We start from the raw sequence: 21,667 nt of genomic DNA on the forward strand, positions 1-21,667 counted from the left end.
TGTGATGTTCCTTTGGATATCAGGAGCAAAGCTTATGGGTTGAGATAACTCTCATGCACATAAACATGGTAAAACCACAAAGATATCCATTAACAATTAAACTACTTGGTCTTAAAAATACCAGGAGTTAAGTGAAGCCAAGAAAAGCCTGGATAACTTTACATTTTCTTTATAAATGAAAACCCTTAAAAGAGCTCCAAATTATGCCAATATCCCAAAATAAACCAGCATGATCTAAATCCTAAGGTTATATATGCATTCCCTACACCTTAAAAAATATTATATCCATGTGGTTCTAGTCTTCTTTTGTACATGCCTGCTGATTTTTTTTTAAAATAAAACATTCCTCATTTCCAAGTTACCAGCAAAAATTTATGAGACCATTCAATCGCTTCTTCACCAGGATGTGGTATTTCATACAGTTTTTTACTCTAAGCTTCTAAAGGCTCAGTCATCTACTATTAGCTTAGAAGGATGAAAAGAGACATTAAGCTGTGTCAGTTTATTTTAGACAATCGTATCTTCCCAAAGAATATATGTTTATTTGTCATGAACATCAGGGACAACATAAAATGCTGGCAAGAACTGAGAATTTGAGTAATCAAATCAGAGCTCTCTCTCTCTTTTAAACTCACACACACACACCTTTCTTAGGATACAGACCTTTTCTCACACACACACACACACACACAGATACACTTTTCTTTGAAAACACACCTATCTCATAGTTGATTATAAATTATTAAATGGGATTAATTTGTTCTTAAATGTAATGAAAAACTAAAATAATAATATACCTCTGTAGTGACTTACACAGCCCTTTACACTTTAGAAAGCATTCTCATGCATGCTGTCTCCTTGCACTGTAAGGAAACTAAAGCAAGAGGAAGTTGTATGGCCAGTGTGGGAGAAGAGCACCTGGTACAGAGAAAACCCTAAAGACCTGCCAGGTGCTATGTACCACCAGTCTTCTAACTGCAGGTCATGTTACAAACAGGTAGGATGTGGGCCTCATTTGGTATGAGTTTTGAATAGGATAAAATTTGAGAAGGTGAAATCTAGGTGAGCTGGATACCTGGGTAAGGATCTGTAGTAGGCAGAAGTTTACACCTCATGACTTTGCACACTGGTGTCATGCCTGTGAATATGTTATGTTACATGGCAAAGGGACTTTTCAGGTACAATTAAGGTTACTAATCAATTGACAGTAAATAGGGACTCTATCCTGAATTACCCAGGTGGGTCTAATGTAATCATATGAACCATCAAAAGCAGAACTTTCTCTTGGTTTTGAACAAGAGAGAAAATAAGAGATGTATCAGAAAAGGAAGCCAGATGGATTTGAAGCACAGAAAAGTTTTGATGCGCCATTGCTGATCTGAAGATGAAAGGATCATGTGTCAAGGAAATTGAGACTTCAGTACTACAACTGCAAGGAAGGAATAACTTGGATGAGCTTGGAAATGGACTCTTTCTTTCCCAGAGTTCCAAAAAGTAATGTAGTTCTGCTGACTTCTTGACTTTGACCCTGTGAGGTCCTAAACAGAGAACCCAGTTCAGCCACTTTCTATGCCTGGACTTCTGACCCATGGAATCCATGAAATAACAAATAGGTATCATTTTAAGTCATTGAATTTGGGGTAATTTGTTACACAGCAATAGAAAATGAATACGGAATCTTAGACAAGAGATTTGGGAGGTGGGTCTGATGAAAGGAACAAATTCTTCCTTACCCTTTCTAATAACCTGCAGTTCAATTTTTCGAAAGGAGTGTCTATCTATAGGTAAATCTGATATGTCAGTTGAAGATCAACATTTTTATTTAATGAAGGTGTAGAAGTTAGAAGGGGGAAGAACTGTTACTGGAAGCAAAAGAAACACATTTTGTTGAATGTTTCCTGTAGAACAGGCACTGTACATGGTGCTTTGCATTATTGTTTGAATCATCATATCAAAACTGTTAGGCAGGTATATTATTATTCCCATTTAACAGATAAGAAGACTGGGGCTCTCAGAAATAAGTGATAGATCAAAGACCCACAACTAATTAGTGGCAAAATTGGAGTAGGATTTCAGATAACTCGGGTCTCTGACTGGGAAGCTTCTGTGGTTCATTCATAACATGGTTCTCTGTGTTTATGTGTACATGGCAAAAATGGTCATCTTAGAGGCCCTACTTGGAACAGCAACTTTTGAGCTTTTGAAGAAAGCTTTTGGCAAATAGGACTGTAATCTGCAGGAGACACAGTTCTCCCTAAGTGGTTTTTCAGTCCATGCCTACGTGATTTCCTCAAACAAGGACACCAGGCTTCACTGGCCCTGGCACCACAGTAAATTCTATTACTGTAGCACATGGTGCCCGACGCTGGGAATCTGGCCCCACTGAAATCTAGAATTAAGATTGGCAATACTAAACGGGGTTCCACTGAGGATGTCTATGCCTTTCTAATTCCTGTTGTGGGGGGTGAGAATCTTCTGGCCTCTGCTGCAGGAGATCTGCATGCTCATTTCATCTGGAGAGCCAAATGGATTTGCTCACCTCTGTTTCACCTCCCTCCACTGTGGTTTATCCACATTAATCTTCTCACTGTTTTATTTCTTCTCATTTCAAACAGCTTAGATGCTACTGCTTCAGTTACTTTCTTTGGGAAATCATTCTGTTGTCTAATTGACCCTACTATTAATTTTATTTTCTATTATCTAATTTATTCCACCCTTCTCTCCCCTTGACACTCCCTTCCCACCCCCGTTTCAGGCCACTACTTCTTGTTTCCTTCAGTTCCAGTCACTGTCTTTTTCCCCCTTTCTAAGGCCTTATATCTCTAGCAGTTGCAAATATTTACAGAGAATATCACATCCAAGGCTAAGACCCTGGAATGAAAACCTTCATATTGTTCACTCCCTTATTCATTGCAAACATAAACTTCTCCCCATTATGATTTAAGAATGACCGATTCTCTTTCTCTGAATGTTATAACTCAAAAGGTCCTCCAAATTGTCTTTCCCCTTTCTTTTCTACCTCCTTCTCTCCTCCCTTTTCTTAATCCACCTTCTGTCTCTTTTCTTTGTCTTCCTTTCTTTCTCTCTTTCTTTAAGGTTTACTGTTTCCATCTGGCTTAGAGGAGCAACATTTTTAAAATGATAATATTTGAGAACATACAAAAAAAGAGAAAAATGTAAAAACATTCATAATCATAGAAACCAAGACAACCACCATTAACATTTGCTCTATTCCTATCACCAAAACAGGATATGTTCTAACCCTCTGAGGGTTCCACCAAAATCAAAGGTTGATAACCTTTTGGAGAGCCTCTACTTTCCTCCTTCCTGACATGTAGAGGACTTTGTCTCCTTCCTACCCCAGTATATAGTAAACAAGTTGTGAATTTCTACAATGGTTCAAGGAAGGAAAAGATTGGTTTAGTCTAAGAAAATGAAGGTAGGCTTAATGAAAGTGATAGCAGTCACTGCTTAGAAAAGGGGCAGGAAAACCAATTCTTGAAGTACCATGGAGGACAGGAAGAAGGAAGGGTCTTCAGAGACAGATTGTGGTGTGAGAAATGTCAGTATTTTTTACTGGCAGGATTCATGGTCGAAGTCTACTGAGTGGTCCTGTTGGCCAGCCCTAAAAGGTAACAAAGTGATGCAGTGGGGAATGAGAAGAGAAAGGCGTGTGGAGCAGGGAGTGAGAGGACCCTGAAGAGTAAGGTAAAAAATATCGGTACCAGGAGGCCCCTGAACATTTCAAGCAGAGGAGTGACACTTTCAGAAGTGCACTTCAGAAAATCATCCTACTAGCTTTGAGAGGTAATATTTTACAGTGAAAAGAATAAGCATTTTCTTCTGTTTTGGTGTAGGATCAAATCCCCATTGCTCCCTTTACAAGATGCATATAGCATTCAGCAAATTACATCTCATCACTATAACTCAGTTTTCCCAACCACGAAATCTGGATAATAATACTTAATACACAGAAATTGTCTTCATTCAAGTTCCCAGAAGCAAATCCTAAGCAGAGGACTCATGAGCAAATGAATTATTAAGGACATGCTCCTAGCAGAGACCCATAAGGATGTGGGGGGCAAGGAAGAGGAGCAAGCCAAGTCAGGATACCATCTCAGACCATATTCCACTGGATTAGCTTTAGTCTCATCCTTCCAAGACACTCTGGATTGAAGGTTATATCTCAGGATGCCCTAACTGGCAGCAAGATAGCTGGGGCCTTTGTTTTGTTCGAAGCCACACCTGTCCGACTGGAAGGATGCTGAATTCATTAACTGGAGTACACCTGTCAAGAGCTAGAGTTTTGAGGAGGGGACCAGAAGGATAAATTCCACTGTGGACATGATTATCCAAAAAGGAAACATGAGAAAATGAAGGAGAATCATCACTTTCATCTACAAGATGCCTAAACATAAATGCAATGAAAAATACAATAAACCATTATTAGTTATTTAAATCTCTTCCCTTCCCCTACAAAGGACAGTGAATCCTAGGAAAGAGAGGATCTTTGTTGAGCAAGGTGAGAGGTTGGGATGTAAACTGCATATGTCCAGAGAAGGTCAACAAGTTGACAAAAGAAAAGGTAAGGAAGGGAAGATCTTGGGGGAACAACAAGGAAGAGATCAGGAGGTACAGCAGGAGATGCTGGAGAAAGACCTGGGAGACAACCTGAAAGAATCTGTGAGTCTAGAAAGCGATGCATGCTGCATAGAGGGAGAATATTTGGGGAGCCCAAGAAATCTTTAACCAAATTTTTCTTGGAGTTTTTCTATATTATATTTCTTCCCAAGGAAAAGTCAGTAATATGTACATCTTTAACTCTGGTCTGCAGCAGTAAATGTAGACCAGACATGTCTGAGTGTGCACGGTGGGAAAGGGGCTCCCCTTTGGACTTGCAACAGCTGCCTGCCTCGAGGTCAATTGTATTCTGCTAAGAAAACGCTCAACAGCAACTCTGAAAGCCTGGTCTGCAGGCAGTCAGAAACAACCCCAGAATGAAGTGGGGACTGGAAACAGTGGGGAGAGAAATGAAACTGCATCTGAACTCAATTACATCAGTCATCCAATCAGTTCTCCAAAGGCACTGCATATTATTCATAGTAAAAGTTAAAACAAAAAAAGAAAATGGGGACCAATCATAAAAAAGCTTAATCATGAAAACAGAACACACACTTCTCTAAACAAAGACCCCTTGGAACCAATCACAAGCTCAAAATGAAGAGATATACTGTATATTTGTAAACTGGCTGAAGCATCAGGAAAAAATCCTGAGTTAATCAGAAGGCATTCTTTCTATATAGTAAGCTCATACCCATTACAATCTACTGTGCTAATGACCATTACTCAAAATGACAACGTCGTAACTAAAATCACCATTTGTTCAAGTTAATTTCTTAGAAATCTGTGATTTTCCTCCATTATACTTAATATTTATGAATCCTAAGTTGCTGGAACTCCTCTATTTTCTGGTTATTACCATTCATTTTCAGGATGTAAAATGAAGGTCATTACAGTAGGACTTTTCCTTTTCTTTTTCATTTACCTAGCAGTACATTTTTAAAAGGCAATATGATTCCAATCAAATTCTTGGCATACAGTAACAGTTTTATCTTTACTTGAGTATTATGTTATTGGGAAGAAAATTCAAGTCTCATTGTCTTTATGCTACATAGAAGTATTTCTCACTTCAAGCAGTAGATACCTACTTTCTAGCAAATCTGGCTAGAAAGTAAGTCCTTTTGTTAGGAAAATCCTGATTTCCCTTGAAATCTATCATAAAAGAGGAAACAGTACTCAAAAGAAAATGAAAACCACTGGCAAGAAAGAGATGAAGTTGGCAGGCAGGCCACTGGCCTGCTGGGTCCAGAGTTCTGTGTTTTCCTGCCTCGTGCTTCCCTCCTTCCCTGTGTTTCTTATTTATCTCAGAGTTCCCTTGGGATATACTATTTGTAGTTCTTGAAAATTAGTAACTTCCTACTATGTCTGGGTACTTACAGTGGATAAATGAGATTGGCTTGTTTTGCCAGTGGATTCTGTACTCAAACAAATGACATATTCTTTAAATTTTACAAATCTTTGGATTCTAAAAATGAAGGGTGTGCCCTATGACAGATACTGCCTAATGTGAACTCCAAAACATAGGCTACTTTTGTCGTGGTGACCACATTTCAACTGCCCCATGCACGCCCTCTCATGCTATGCCTCTCATTGCTTGGAATCACTGGAGACAGTTTTTTAATTGGACACATTAAATCAAAAGGGAGATTCAATTCTTCTCCATAAGGAATGATATATTGGTGGAAATCTTACATATTCTTCAACTCTAGTTTTGCATAAACCCTTCCCATTCCCATCCTTTTCCAATCATAGAAAATACTTTCCTCAAGAGAAAATTCTAAGAAAACTTCTCTTGGACCCCATCTATACATACAGAAAAAGAATGAGAGAGAGAGAGAGAGAGAGGGAGAGAGAGATACAAAAGAAGAACTTAATGTAATACAAAGGTGTCAAAAATATAAATAAAATAAGCCTAACTGCAAAGCAAAAGGCTTCACTCAGAATGAACTAATATGGAATGGTCTCTCATGCTGGGATAATGAGCTGAAAAAAGCCCACACTTGGAATCAACTCCCACCATCACTGTAAAAAATAAATATGAAAAAAAAAAAAAAAATCAAACTTAATGCCAGTTTCTAGTTTCAAATTAAATGCTTTGCCTTTGGAGAATTCACACAAAAGAATTTTTTTAAAAGCAGGGAGAGAGAATGAATTTCTGCCTTGTTCTCTTTGAATAAGGGAAAAGATTCAGTTCCTTTCTTTGGTTGGATCACCATCATAGGAGGCAGTGGGTGGTATGGAAAAGGGACCTGGACTTAAACCAGCCTTGCAAAGAAGCACCTAAAATTAACAGCCCCTACCAGACCAGGAGTTTATAACCACCTTCCTACTCAGTGGTGGTACAAAGGAAAGAAATTCATACTTCAACTGAAATACAATTTACACATCATGGGCAAAGTAGGGAGGTGGCTATTTTTGTGGATACCTAAAAAATAAAATAAAATTCCATCAGCATGAGCACTAAATAGAGAAGGAAAAAATGCAGTGCCTTCTTTCTAGGAGCCCATATTGCCAAATTAAGGACTTATTTGAGAGCCAGTTGGGAAACATTTCAAAAGGAAGTAACTAACTCCTTACCATCCCCAATCAGCTTATTTCAAAAATGTGATGAAATCTGAGCAGAGGGAAAGGATACAGCTTGGAAGATCCAGACATGTCAGGAATAATAGCAGATGCAGAGAAAGATTATACAAAGAAGGTGAAAGCTCACGGAACTCCCAGAAATGGAAAAGAGTATCTGTTCCGTTATTGTCATGTAGATGGGAGGCAGATTTGGTGAATGAGAGACTGAGAAGCAGGGAATTGAAAAGCCTTTGGGAAACTCAGCTGACAGTTACAGAGGTAACTGGAACAGTGGCCAGGAAGTTGATCGTGAATTTGATCCTTCCCTCCAGGGAAAAGATGAGAATGCCAGTTACAAGAAGGTATAAATTGAACCACCAGATAGCAGGCCGATTAGAGCAGAAACATATTACTCTCCGTGCAACTGAAAGTATTCACATGTCTTTACGTTCACAGTCCTTTAAACACAGAGCAACTCAATAAATTCTTATTTGTGTGATGCCATCAGTAATAGCCGAGCCTCCATAGTTTCCTTCTTTTGTTTATAGGCAGAAGGGGATAAAATGCACATGAATTTTTTTCTTTCCTATAAGCTACTGACTGCCCTTTACGTTGCAGTGTGAAGATGGGAATTGAAGGTTTTTGACAATTTAACCATACATCTTTTTATTCACAAAGGCTTCTAATCTTGAAACTGGTTCTTTTGTTTTACATCAGGCATCTATTGATTAACTGTGAGACCAAGCGTGGCTCACCAGGGGCTGAGGTGGGGGATACACTACAGAATTAGGACAGTTAAACACTGAAATCGATCCTCCCTTTCTCCCACCGCTGCTGCTGTAGCAAGCAGTTTCTCTAAGCTATTAATTTTATTATTAGCACACCTGGAGGCATTGCTTCCCTCAGGGAAAAGCAATTCAACTGTGTGTGCTACAAGATTGGTGGCAGATGATCAATAACACAGCTGGGATAGAACAGGAACTTGTGTCCCATCCACACCCATCTGAAATTTGGGGGTGATCTTTCTTGCAAAGTGAGGGACGCAGAGTGAGATGTTGCTTCAGATCTGCTCTGGGCACTGTTTTCAGCAAACTTGGGTCACCAAGAACTTGCTTTTTTTGTTTGTTTTCTAAATAAATGTGGGGAAAGAAGTCTTCTAGGTTCTAGTCCTAACTCTGCCACTTGTTCACCTGGTGGCTTCCAGTAAACAGTCTCCCTCCTCTAACTGCCATGTAAAATGGGGAATGGGAAGAAGAAGGTCTCATCTAGATCAGAACTTGTAAACTGGTTGTTCACAGGCTGCTTCTTCCCTTCTGAGGTACTTTGTTTGCCCAGCATAATACTGGCCCTGGGAACTACACAAAAAATTGTGGACATTGTGAAACATTAATCAGTGGTCAACTTTCAAGAAGCAGGGTGTTTTGTATAAATATCTAGGTGTCTGGCTGCTCATTTAAAAAATTAAATGTACTGGCAGCACAGGCAACCCCCCCCCCCCAAAAAAAAAAAGAAAAAAAAAAAAAAAACAGACTGGGCAGTTGACCACATTTGTGGAGTGACTGACCCCTTTACGGATCACAGGTGCTCTGCCATCTCCCACATCCTCACTCAGCCCACTTTACCCTGTTTGGTCCCTGTGCAATTGAGCTTGTAGGCTCTGGAGGAGATTATTTCCACAATATTAACAACCTGAATAACATGAAAATATTCAATACAAATACTTTCCCTCTCAGACTACCTCAAGTGTCTGTCTTCCCTTGTTACATTCATTTTTTTTCTTCCTCTCCCTCTTTCCCCTACTCTCTCTCTTTCTCCCTTCTTGCTTTCTCTCCCTTTAATACTCTAGAAGGAACAAGTGCCTAACCAAAGGGTATTTTATAATAGAGAATATGGAAAAGGGATCTAGAGTATACTCAAGCTGATGGAACAGTTTTAACAGTGTCTGGATGATGGGGTTGAGTTGCCTGGCTCATGGTCAGATGGAAAAATATTTATCTGCTCCCACAGTGTGCACAATACAGAACTAGCTGCCAGAGAAGTCCCAGGATACAATTTATTCATTGTTATAGTACATGTTCAGATGTTCTGCACTTGTTGGGATTGCAAAATAAGTATAGTTTATTATATGGAGGAGAAGGTTTTGCTCACAAATAATCAATATACTGAGTTTTGCCAGCCCAAGGCAAAAGCTTGAAAGCGACTGGCCCTTGTAATCCAATTTCTGTATCCTCCAAAGAAAATCCCCAATTTTTTTTAAGAAATGTTGACTGAGCAACTGCTATGTGTTAGGCTCTGTTCCAAGAACAGAGAACAAGCAATAGGGTTTAGGTGGGTTCCCTCACCTGGCCTGCCTCCATCAGAAATCCATGAGAATCAACCTATGATGTCAAGCAAACCACGATGTAGGAGTAGCACATGCTCTGGAATGAGACAGATGTGGTTTGAGCCCTGGTTTTGCCACTTATTACTTGTGTGTCCCTGTCATTTTACTTAATCTTTCTGAGCTTACACATCTTGAATATTACATAGTGAAAATGGTTATAATAATATTTCTAGTAGAACAGTATAACGAGAAGCAACTTGCCCATTCCTCAGCCACTCCAGGTGGGATCTCACTGAATTCCTCACCAATCTTGGCATTCAGGATCTCAGAATCAATTAACTACCTGATGAGGTACATAGTAAAAAATGCTATAACATCAAAGGAGTTACATAGTCAGTTATATACATCAGTCAAAATTTTACAGTTAAGATTTGTGCATTTCAATATATATAAATTTTACCTTAAAAACTATAAATTATAACCATTATGTGAAAAAGATGGGAAGTAAATGGAAGTTTAGATGATTGGTAGTAATTGTTGAAGTTGGCTGATGGTTATATAGGGGTTTATTTTACTATTCTGTTTATTTTGCATATAATCAAACCTTTATAAAAATATATATTTTAAAAATGATATAAATTTGGTAACTAAACCAAAGTCTGCAGATCAGGTTGTGAAAAGCTAAGAAAAAAGAAGATAAAGAGCTTTTATGAAGTTAAATTTGTTGAATTTAAAGGGTTGTCCTTTTTTTCTGAGGTGATCTTTCTTTTATTTTAGTATAAAATATCCTTTCTTTTATAAAATTATAATAATGATAATAATAGTAATAATAACAGCCAACTTTTATCCAAAACAGGCCAACAGCCTGATTTTTTAAATAGTTCTATTGGAATACATCCATATTCATTCATTTACGTAATTGTCTATGTCTGCTTTCACACTACGAAGGCAGTGTTGGATAGTTAAAATAGAGACTGTATTGCCACAAAGCCTAAAATATTTGACCCTTTATAGAAAAATTTGCTGATTTCTGACCTACCTTTATTCCTAGCTCATAACATGTGCTGAATAAAAGCTTCCACTTTTTCTGTCTCAAAGGTCAGTTCGTTCAGGTTGGAAACATTAAGCTATTGATGGTTATTAATGGCTTAATATGTCACCACTCCCAGATAAGACACTGAAAGCCCCCCTTAAAATGCAAAGGTTAGCACAAGACCATAGCTAATAAATTAATTCCAGGAACCAAGATTACAGAACCCTTTTGTGGTGGGGAGACTTATCGCCAGTGAGATTGTCTTTACCACCTTTCTCCATATATCCCACCAGCTTCCCTAGGGTTTATTCTATTTTTATAATATCATGGATTAGCATAAGAATATCATAAACCCACATGGGATAGCTACTGTTCTCTACAACAATTAAACCCTTCAGGAAACAAGTGCTGGGAGAACAGTATAGTAGTTGAGAGGATGGCCACTGGAAATTAACAGACCTCATTCTGTAAACATCTATATAGTTTAAAAGCAAAGACTTAACTTCAGCATCTTCATCTGTAAACAGAAGATGGGAATTGCATCCATCTTTCAGAGGTTTCACGAGGATTAATGAGAAATAGTAAATGAGATGCTTACCATAGCTAACATTTATGGAGCACTTACTATTTTTACATCTTGTGTTGTAAATGTCATTAACTCCCAGGTATAATGATTCCTGCTAAGATGGTTTGTTTAGGGACCAAAAGTTAGAGTTTGTGACCTTCAAGAGCTACTCCCTGCCCCATTCCCCTGTTCCTTCTCACCTCCAATAATCCGTGATTCAAAACTCAATTTCAGAAGAAGGGGCACAGCTTTCATAAAGTCACAGGTGCCTCACATGGAAATCTCTTCCAAATTTACAACTGTAGCTCTGCATGCTAACTTAATAGCCTACAGTTCCAGTAATAAAGATAGGTTAATTTTGCATTAGATGAGCTTTAATGTACATTTAGAAATCAGAAACTAGCTTACATGTTCATTAGTGGAAATCTTGCCTAAAGTGGGTCATGCAGAACTGAGGAAATTCAGAGACTTTGGGGCGAAGGGAGGTGTATGCTTCATGTGTCATCTTCTATTACTTATGCTGAGTTGAATGGCTGTGAATGAAATGAGTTTAATATGTTTTCTAATGTATTACTGATGCATCATGGTTTAAGAGATAAAGTGGCTTTTCCCATCATATTAGCATCCTGTGCTCAACTTCAGCAAAGTGTGTGTATGTAGGTGGGCGAGGTGCTGCGGCCTCACAACTAGCATGGATACAACAAGGGATAACCTCACTTGGTCAAATGATGGTGAGGCAGCTTCAGTAGTGAATTAGGCTTATCTGGAGGTGTCATGCAAAGGAGCTGGGCTTTTAAAGAGATAAACCTATGGCTGACTCATTTTACCCAGTAATCTTTTTTTTTTTTTATTTTGAAATAAATTCAGAGTTACATGAATAGTTGCAAAAATAATACTAGCCCCATACACAGAATTCCATCATACCCTGACCCCACTCCCCCGATAGCTCAATCCACCAACTTTAACATGCTGTCACATCGCTATTTCTTTCCCTCCCTCCCTATCTATCATCCATCATCTATTGCTCTGTCTTCTGAACATATGAGAGTTAGCTGTACACATCCTTGAACATACACTATAATTCACGTATGTACTTCCCATGAACAAGAACATTCTTTTATGTAATTCCATTAAGTGCAGCTAAGTATAAGAGATTCAACAATGATACAATGCTTACATTCTATATTTCCTTTTCCTTATGTCTCAACTGTGTCTCTTCGAGCCACCTGACCTCCACCCTCCAATCCCATCCAAGTTCATCCTTAGCATTCAATTGTCGTCTAGTTAGACTGTCTTTTTTTTTTTTTTTTTCTTTTTTCAGTTGTGGAAACATATATACAGCCTAAATCTTCCCATTTCACCCCCTCCCTAGCCTTCCATTAGTGGGATTAATCACATTTAGAATGATGTAATGGTCTTTCCCACCATCCATTACTAGAAATTTCCCTTCACCTCAAACAGTAACCCTACACTCATTACTTAACTCTCCATTGCCCCTTCCCCCATTTCTCTTAACCCAAACTCTACTTTTCATCTCTATGGTTATATTCTCTGATAATTTCTTTGTGTTTACTGTGGGGCTTAAAATTAACCTCTTAAATCCCTATCAATCTTGTTTTTCTTTGATACCACCTTTACTTCAATATGGCACATAAACTGTGTTCCTATACTCCTCCATTCCCCCACCTTTATATAGTTGTCTAAAATTACATATTTTACATTGAGTTCAAAACCACTGATTTGTCCTTAGAGTTTGTGTATTTTTTATCATGTAGGAAGTAAATAGTGGAGTTATAGTTCAAAAATTATTGACTTCTATTTGTATTCCACTGTGGTTGGAGAATGTTCTTTGAGTATATTCCTTTTTTTTTTTTTTTTTTTTAATTTCTTGAGGCTTGTTTTATGTCCCAGATTATGGTCCCTTCTGGAGAAACATCTGTGATCACTAGAGAAAAATGAGTGTCCTGGTGATTTGGGATGTAAGGTACTATATATGTCTGCTAAAATTCTCTATATCTCTTTCTCCTTTCTTTGTCTCTCTGTTGGTAGGGCTTCCTTTAGAATCTGAAGTAGGGCAGGTCTTTTACTGGCAAAGTCTCTCAGCATTTGTTTGTGAAAAATTTAAGCTCTCCCTCAAATTTGAAGGAGAGTTTTGCTGGATAAAGTATTCTTGGCTGGAAATTTTTCTCTCTCAGAATTTTAAATATGTCATGCCACTGTCTTCTCACCTCCATGGTGGCCGCTGAGTAGTCACTACTTAGTTTCATGTTGTTTCCTTTGTATGTGGTGAATTGCTTTTCTCTTGCTGCTTTCAGAACTTGCTCCTTCTCTTCAGTATTTGACAGTCTGATCAGAATATGTCTTGGAGTGGGTTTATTTGGATTTATTCTATTTGGAGTTCACTGGGCATTTATGCTTTGTGTATTTATATTGTGTAGAAGGTTGGGGAAGTTTTCCCCAACAATTTCTTTGAATACTCTTTCTAGACCTTTACCCTTCTCTTCCCCTTCTGGGACACCAATGAGTCTTAAGTTTGGCCTTTTTATTTTATCTATTATATCCCTGAGATCCATTTCGATTTTTTTGATTTTTTTCTCCATTCTTTCTTTTGTTCTTTCATTTTCTGTTCTGTGGATTTCTAGGACACTGAGATGTTGTTCAGCTTCCTCTAGTCTTGTATTGTGAATATCCAGAGTCTTTTTAATTTGGCCAATAGTTTCTTTTATTTCTATAAGATCTTCTATTTTTTTATTTACTCTTGCAATGTCTTCTTTATGCTCTTCTAGGGTCTTCTTCATGGCACTTATATCCTGGGCCATGGTCCTCTTGATGTCCTTTAAATCCTTTGCCATGTTTTTGTTCTTCGATTGTAGTTCTTTGATTAATTGTGCGAGGTACAGTGTTTCTTCCAAAATCTTGATTTGTGTGTTTGGAGCTGGATTCTCCATATCGTCTGGTTTTATCATATGCATTAAGATTTTCTGTTGTTTTTGGCCTCTTGGCATTTGTTTTGCTTGATAGGGTTCTTTCAAGTTGTAACAAAAAAAAAAGATATCGATCTAATTTTTCAGAGACACAGTTTGGTGACGTACACTTTCTCTAACTAACCAGCAGATGGCGTCTGTGAGTCACCTATATCCCTCAAGTCAGTTCTCAACCTTTTTCCCGCGGTGTGTGGGGAAATGATTCTTGTGGGTTCAGTTGGAGAACTCAGTTTGGGTGTGTTGCTGGAGCCATCCGCCCTGAATGTGGGGCGTGTGTATGGGTGGCCAGGGAGGAAGGGCAGTTCTACTGTTCAAATCTCCCAGGTTCCAGGAGATTCAAGGCTGCCACAAGAGTCTAAGCCTTCATTTCAGTTCAGCCCCAGACCCTCTCTCTCACTGTCCCACAAACCACCGGACTTGGCGTAGCCTCCCTGGGTTCTCCAAGCAGGTCCTCCCTCCCAGCCGCGATCCTCCAGGAGCTCAGCCAAGGGAATGCCGTGCTACGTCACCAGTGTGCGCCGTCCCTCAAGGGAAGCCCTGGGCCGCCAGGCTGTGCTGTGGGGCTCTCAGCTCGTTTCAGAATGCAGATTGTCTGAGGCTGTCTTTACTGCAATGCCTTGCGGGCTGAGAACAGCTGAGGTTTTCTCCACAGAGAGAGAGCAAGGAACAGAAAAACTCCCAGGTTCACCCGTCAGCCAGAGATAGCACCCGATTCTCTGGGCTCCCTATCCTGAGACAGATATGTCCCCCGATTCTCCCAAGGTCAGTTGTCACCAAAAGCCTCTGTCTGCTTGTTGAGGATCCACTGTCTGTATTGAGCAGTTAATATTAAAACCTCACTTGGAGCTGAGCTGAGAAAGTGCACAGTGTGGCTTCCGTGAGGGAGGGGCTCTCGGCTCTAGGTTCTCGGCTCTCAGCGCGGGTCCGCAGTTTTACTTACAGATTTTATGCTGTGATCTCGGGCATTCCTCCCAATTCAGGTCAGTGGATGTTGAGTGTACAGTCATGTCTGTCTCCCTGCTGTTATTCCAGGTTATTTACTGGTTTTTTGTTCATTTATGAATTGTTCTGGGGGAGACTAAGTCTTCCACTTCTTTCTATGCTGCCATCTTCCCAGAATCCCCCTTACCTAGTAATCTTGAGCAAGGTAACTCACCTTTAAGAGTCTTGGTTTCCTCATCAGAAAAAAAAAAAAATAGTGATTGCTGGGAAAATCAAAGGATGGGTCCTGTAAATTACATTGTATAGTTTCTGTCAAATAAGCTCTAATAAATTTATTATTCGTGAAGCTCCTTTAAGATCACTTTGAGCATAGAAAGCACTCAGTCAACAGTAGTTATTTATCATCATCATCAATATCTTCATTGTCACTGTTGTCATCAAAGGTGACTGACAAGGTCAAACATTAATTTTTATCGACTTCATATTCTATAATATCTCGAGTTAAAACAACAGGCTCAAATGATAGGGGGGACTTTAAAAGTTAAACCAACACATACAATACAAATAGCCACACCTCTGCCCTAAGCCTTTGACACTGGGTAGAGTTAAAGTGATTTGTATGTGCAAATAAAGAAGACATTCCTACATGTTGACAAGAATTTCTTTTTCCCACCTTCCATTTGATAGAAACTATAAGGCAAAGAGATTCCCCAGGCTGTGTACAAACGAAAGAATTCACAGGCTCCACTTAAAGTGAGTTGAAATGCTTAAGAAAACAAAGATATCTTCTGCCCAAGTTTCCTCAGTGTACACAGGGAATCAGAGTCACACTTCTATTTAACAGTCACGGGAACTGCACACCTACAGTTATTTCCCAGGGGTGCAATGCTGAAAATGTACCCCCAGGTGTCAGGAACAAATGTGTATAACAAAGTCTGTCTTTCCTGACTACAACTGCAGTGTATGACTCTTAATGGATTTAAAAGAAATAGGAACTGACACTAAAATGACTCTTTTTGTGAACAAGATACCTTAGATGTTTTACACACTCCCCCCATCAGCAGGATTTTCCGCTTTGAAATAAAAGCAATCTTTGCTCCTATAACAGAGTAGCAGCAGAGATTCAAATGTAGATGTTTTCCATTACTGATAACAAACTCTTGCCTGAAGAGGGAAACGGTTCTTATATACATCATAAGACTCTTATGCTGCCTCCTCACTCATATACATTGTGGATATTTATGTCCTAAAATATTTTTTCCCTTAACCTCCCATAACATGAAATAGCCACAAAGAACACCATTATCCACTCCCTTCATTAATAAAGCTCCATATTTATAGTCTAAAGATTCAGGAGTCATTTGTCCTTATTACATCTCAACAAAGAGTTAATGCACTGAGATATGCCAGCTATACTAGAAATAGTCAATACCAACAGGAGACAATTGGGTTCAATCTTCAATGAGTGATATGATGAAAGTCCTAACAGCTTTCATTTGATTGGCTCTTACAGTTTATACTGTGTATAATTCTAGAGAACCCATTTCTACTCCTTGCTTTGTCATTGATTAGCTATGGGGACTTGGAGAATTCCCTTTAGACTTCAGTGTCTTCACTTATAGACATGTGGGTGGGCTAGCATAATTACCTTCCCTTGCCAGGAATCACCTTCCCCTGCAACATGGTCATTTTATTTCTGTGTAGAAGAATCAGTATCAATGTATTTAGAAGTAGGAAAGTTCTTCACGAGTTTTGAGTCCCTCCTGCCTCTTCATGTATTACAAGCACACCAGAGAAATTGCCTATATGATCTACCAGGAGATTGTTTTCAAGTTCACTTTTACAGAACACAGACAGGGGTACAAAGATGTTTCATCTTACTCTTTGCCTTCTCAGTCTACTTCCTACAGATCTTAGCCATATCCCTTCCCCATTAACAAAGTGAACATTTTCTTCTCTTACATATATGCTTGCTTTTCTTCTAAGGAAAGATGGCAATAAAATTAATATTTATAGTGTTCACAAGGTTTACCAAAACTTTGTTCTAGAATACTAGCTGCTATTTTAAAAAATGCTGAAATAAGAATTTGAATAAGAAGGTTCCTTTTGTTGGACTTCTTCCTTTCTGTTGTTAGTCCTTGATCCTCCTGTTTCTAGGTACACGAAGCATTAAATTCAGCAAGGAAGTATTGTGAATTGGCTCCAGATATTTGGATTTCATTCCTAGGAGATTTGGGGATGTCAAGTGTATGTGTTCTCTACTGCTGTATAACAAATTAGCACAAACTTAGCAGGTCAGAACAACATACATTGGTTATCTCCCAGTTTCTGATGGTCAGGAATCTTGGCATGACTTAGCTGGGTCCTCTGTTCAGGGTCTCTCCAGGCTCCAACAAGATGAGGCCTGGAAATATGAGCTCAACTGAGACTAAGGGTCCTCGCCAAGCTCGCTGATTATTGGCAGAACTCAGTACTTTGATGTTGTAGGACTAGGGCCCTGAGCTCCCAGAGGCCACCCCACGGTTCCTGCCAGAAAACCTGCTCCAAAACATGGCAGTTTCTTCAAGGTCAGCAGGAGAATCTCTCTGACCTCTAGACCCTCACCTGATTAGATTGGGCCTCCCGAGGATAGCCTGCTTTTTGATTCATTTAAAGCCAACAGATTAGGGACTTTAATTATATCTGATAAATCTCTCACCTCGGTCATACCATGTAACCTACCCTATGAAAGGGATTGAAATCTCGTTATATTCTCTGAGCCCACCCACAGTCAAACAGAGAGATTACAGAGGGCATGTGCACAAGGGGACAGGAATCTTAGAGGACTTTTTAGTATTCTTCCTACTCCAAGGTGTTCTAGTTTGCTAATGCTGCCGGAATGCAAAACACCAGAAATAGATTGGCTTTTATAAAGGGGGTTTATTTGGTTACAAAGTTATGGTCTTAAGGCAATAAAGTGTCCAAGGTAAGTCATCAACAATCAGGTATCTTCACTGAAGGATGGCCAATGGCATCCGGAAAAACCTCTGTTAGCTGGGAAGGCACGTGGCTGGCATCTGCTCCAGAGTTCTGGTTTCAAAATGGCTTTCTCCCAGGATGTTCCTCTCTAGGCTGCAGTTCCTCAAAAATGTAACTCTTAGTTGCTCTTGGGGTGTTTGTCCTCTCTTAGCTTCTCCAGAGCAAGAGTCTGCTTTCAATGGCCTTCTTCAAACGGTCTGTCATCTGCAGTTCCTCTCTCAGCTCCTGAGCATTCTTCAAAGTGTCCCTCTTGCTTGTAGCAAGCTCGCTTCTTCTGTCTGAGATTCTACAGTGCCCTAGTAAACTATTCAAGGCCCACGCTGAATGGGTGGGACCACACCTCCATGGAAACTATCCAATCAGAGTCACCACCCACAGTTGGGTGGGTCACATCTCCATGGAAACACTCAAAGAATTATAATCTAATTAACACTGATACCTCTGCCCACACAAGATTACATCAAAGATAATGGTGTTTCGGGGGACATAATACATTCAAACTGGCGCACAAGGGTATATGGAAGCACATGGAGAGCTGTCCAATGAGAAGAAATGGGATGCCAATCAGAGCAGTCTGAGATTGATCATAAACTGCATTTTCAATCAGTCAGTCAAGCAACCAATCCCCTTCACAAAATAAAATACACACAAAATTCCTAGGCATAATATTAATCTTTTGGATTTTTTTTTTCTTTTTTGGTGCATTCTTTATATTCTAAAGAAATTTATTTCCTGGTTCTGAAATCAGAACTACACGTTTTGTGGTTTCCAGATGGATGTTACAGTTTAATATTTTTGTCATTAATTTTTAATTCTTCTAGAATTTCTTTCCTAATAATTGTGAGTGCATATCTAAGTTTGTTTTTTCCAAAGATAAACCAATTTTCCCAGCACTATTACTGATGTACTAATTTGCACACATGCACAAAAACACAAATAAAAGCAAATTCTTTAAAGTGTTTTCTCATCCTTGATACCTGGTGCCGTAAGTTAAACATTCTAAATTATAGAATTTATATTGCAGGTTAAGGAATCCATAATTATTCTTATTTCCCTTTTATAACTTGTAATCCTCCAGGGTAACCCTCCTAGGCTATAAGCCTCTAACTACAAGATCTGGGGCATGATGCTTTAATAGAAATATTCCAGTTCAAGTAACCAAAAATGAATGAAAACAAGACATGCCATTATGCAATTACAAGACATTTAAAGCCAGTCTGTCATGAAGTATTTGGATAGTGTTTGAGGTAAAGTGTGCCATATTGAAAATTATCTGAGTTCATTTCCAATACTTCCCTTTTAATTTTAGACTTTCATAGATAGGAATATTGTCTCAGCAAATTCTAATTTATAGAATTTATCGTAAGCAAATACACTGAAGTGCTAATGAAAAGTTTTATTGCAAGGTACCTATTTTTATAGTATTATTTTTAACAGTGAACACATTTTTAAAAAAGGAATATTTTAATGTTCCCAACAGGAGAGTGGGTATTTAAATTTTTGGTACTTACATATGATGGAATACTGTGCATCAATTAATAATCATATTATTTAGGGTTGCAATAATTTGGGAATGTGCAAATAATAATGTCAAAAAAAAGTCCTACAAACTCTAAAATAATAAATTGTACCTTAATTTCATTCTGTGACTTTGGGAAACTAAGTTCATGAATATTACAATTGTGGGTAATTTTCTCCCACAAAATGTTATAAATATAAATGGAAAATTAAAACCCAGTAATTAATAAAGCAGTTTTCTGGCTAAAAACCATCAGTTCATGCATTTATTTTTTGGACTGTTTGATTTTATTGTCACATCCATCTCAAACTGTGGCAAGTGGCTTTCTTTCGGTGGCCATTTACTCAGGGAAAACATAATTCAAACCTACAAACTTTAAATAGACATGAATTATGTCATCATTGAAGATGAGTGAAGATGAGTAGAGAGTAACACAAAAATGTTGCAATTAAAAAGGAAATAAATAAACATCAGGAAAACAAAGACGCCATGGATCTTCAGATCACTCAGAGTTGATCTAATCCACAAATGCTAAGGGTTTAAGGCATGTAGAAAAAGATCGGGAAGAAATACATCAAAATCTTCTCTCTAATAGTGGCATATCATAGATGATTTTTATCATCTTATTTATCTCTATTTTCCAAAAGTGTATTATTTCTATAATTTCAAAAACCACATCTATGTAAGAAATGTCCACAGCAAGTATAAAAAAAGTTTTCACTGTCAACAAAGATTTCTCATAGCTATGCCAAATTATTTTCATTAGAAAAAATTGTTTGAAGACATACAGAACAGGTCACATTACTTGTCAAAAGTTAAAAATCTTGTCAAACTCTTTCCTTTGGCACATTATAAGTAAATTAGTTGCCAAAATTGAGCTGTTTGCAAAAGCAGCATAAAAAAAGAAGAAAAAAGTCTCTTTCCCTTTTATACTAAGTGAAGGGTTTCCTATAATTTTAGCAATCATTAGATTTACTAATGAAGACTTGTGCTGGAGCCTAGCCTAAAAATGGAAATATAAAGTTAGCTGGCTTATTTCCCCTTTTAAGAGGTAAAATATTAAGAGGAAAAAGAAGTGCTAGCTCATCAACCACAGCTGGACAAATAATGCAGCCGTTTCCCACAGTAGCCGCTACTGAAGACGAGCATGCACTTGGCAAGACTACCTTCTAATAGGTGAGACACTATTTCGGTCTCCATACCCATTTAATCACAGGGCTGTTTGAGCACCGACTGCCAATTATCCTGAATTATGTGTCATATAGTAGGTTTGTGATCTAGGCTATAGTGCATTAGGGACCCAGCAGAGACCACCATGTTGATTTGACAAGGTTCTTAGCATTGAGATGAATAAATTAATGCAACAGAATGATTCTGATGAAGAGAAGATTGGAGCCAAGCTCTCAGAGATGGAAAATTAGTGACTAATCAGCTCTAACACCTGGTTTCCATAACTCTCTAATAACAACTCCTCACACGGCTGTAACAAAACACAACAGCCTCTGCCAGGGGGAGAAATGTTAAATAGCCTCCAACGTTCCGGCTTGGGGTGTTTTATTCATTATGGGATGTATTTCACCTGTTCTTGGAAAATTAAGAGCAGCAGCAATCCTTTTCCCCCTTTATAATGGGAAGGCGGGGAATGGTTACGAATTCAAAACAACCAGGTTCTCAGGGGAACAGATTGAGTGAGAAATCCACTGCTGCTAACTTTTCAATTCAACTTACATCAGCTGAAGGGAGGGAGGAGGAGGAATGAGAGGAGGCAAAGGAGGTTGAAACAGCTAATGCTGATGGGTCTGTAGAGTCGTATCCTACAGTAGAGAGAGACTCCAGGTACCAACCAGATCTGGTCTCTTACCTTTAAGTTCAGAATAGACAAAAGCAAACTTCCCCAGACCTCCAAATTTCACTAATTTGGCTAATCTGAAAAATATTTCAGGCCTCTGACTACTGTTACATAAAACTAAAATGCAAGACACAAATGTTTCAGATAAATGCAAGGTAATATCTTCAAATATACCTGGCATTGCTGTCCCAAAGCAGACACATATAGGAGAACGCTTTTGCCAATGCCAGCAATCAACATCAGAGGAGGCAG

Source organism: Choloepus didactylus, chromosome 11 (assembly GCF_015220235.1).
Source record: "Choloepus didactylus isolate mChoDid1 chromosome 11, mChoDid1.pri, whole genome shotgun sequence".
Lineage (NCBI taxonomy): Eukaryota > Metazoa > Chordata > Mammalia > Pilosa > Megalonychidae > Choloepus > Choloepus didactylus.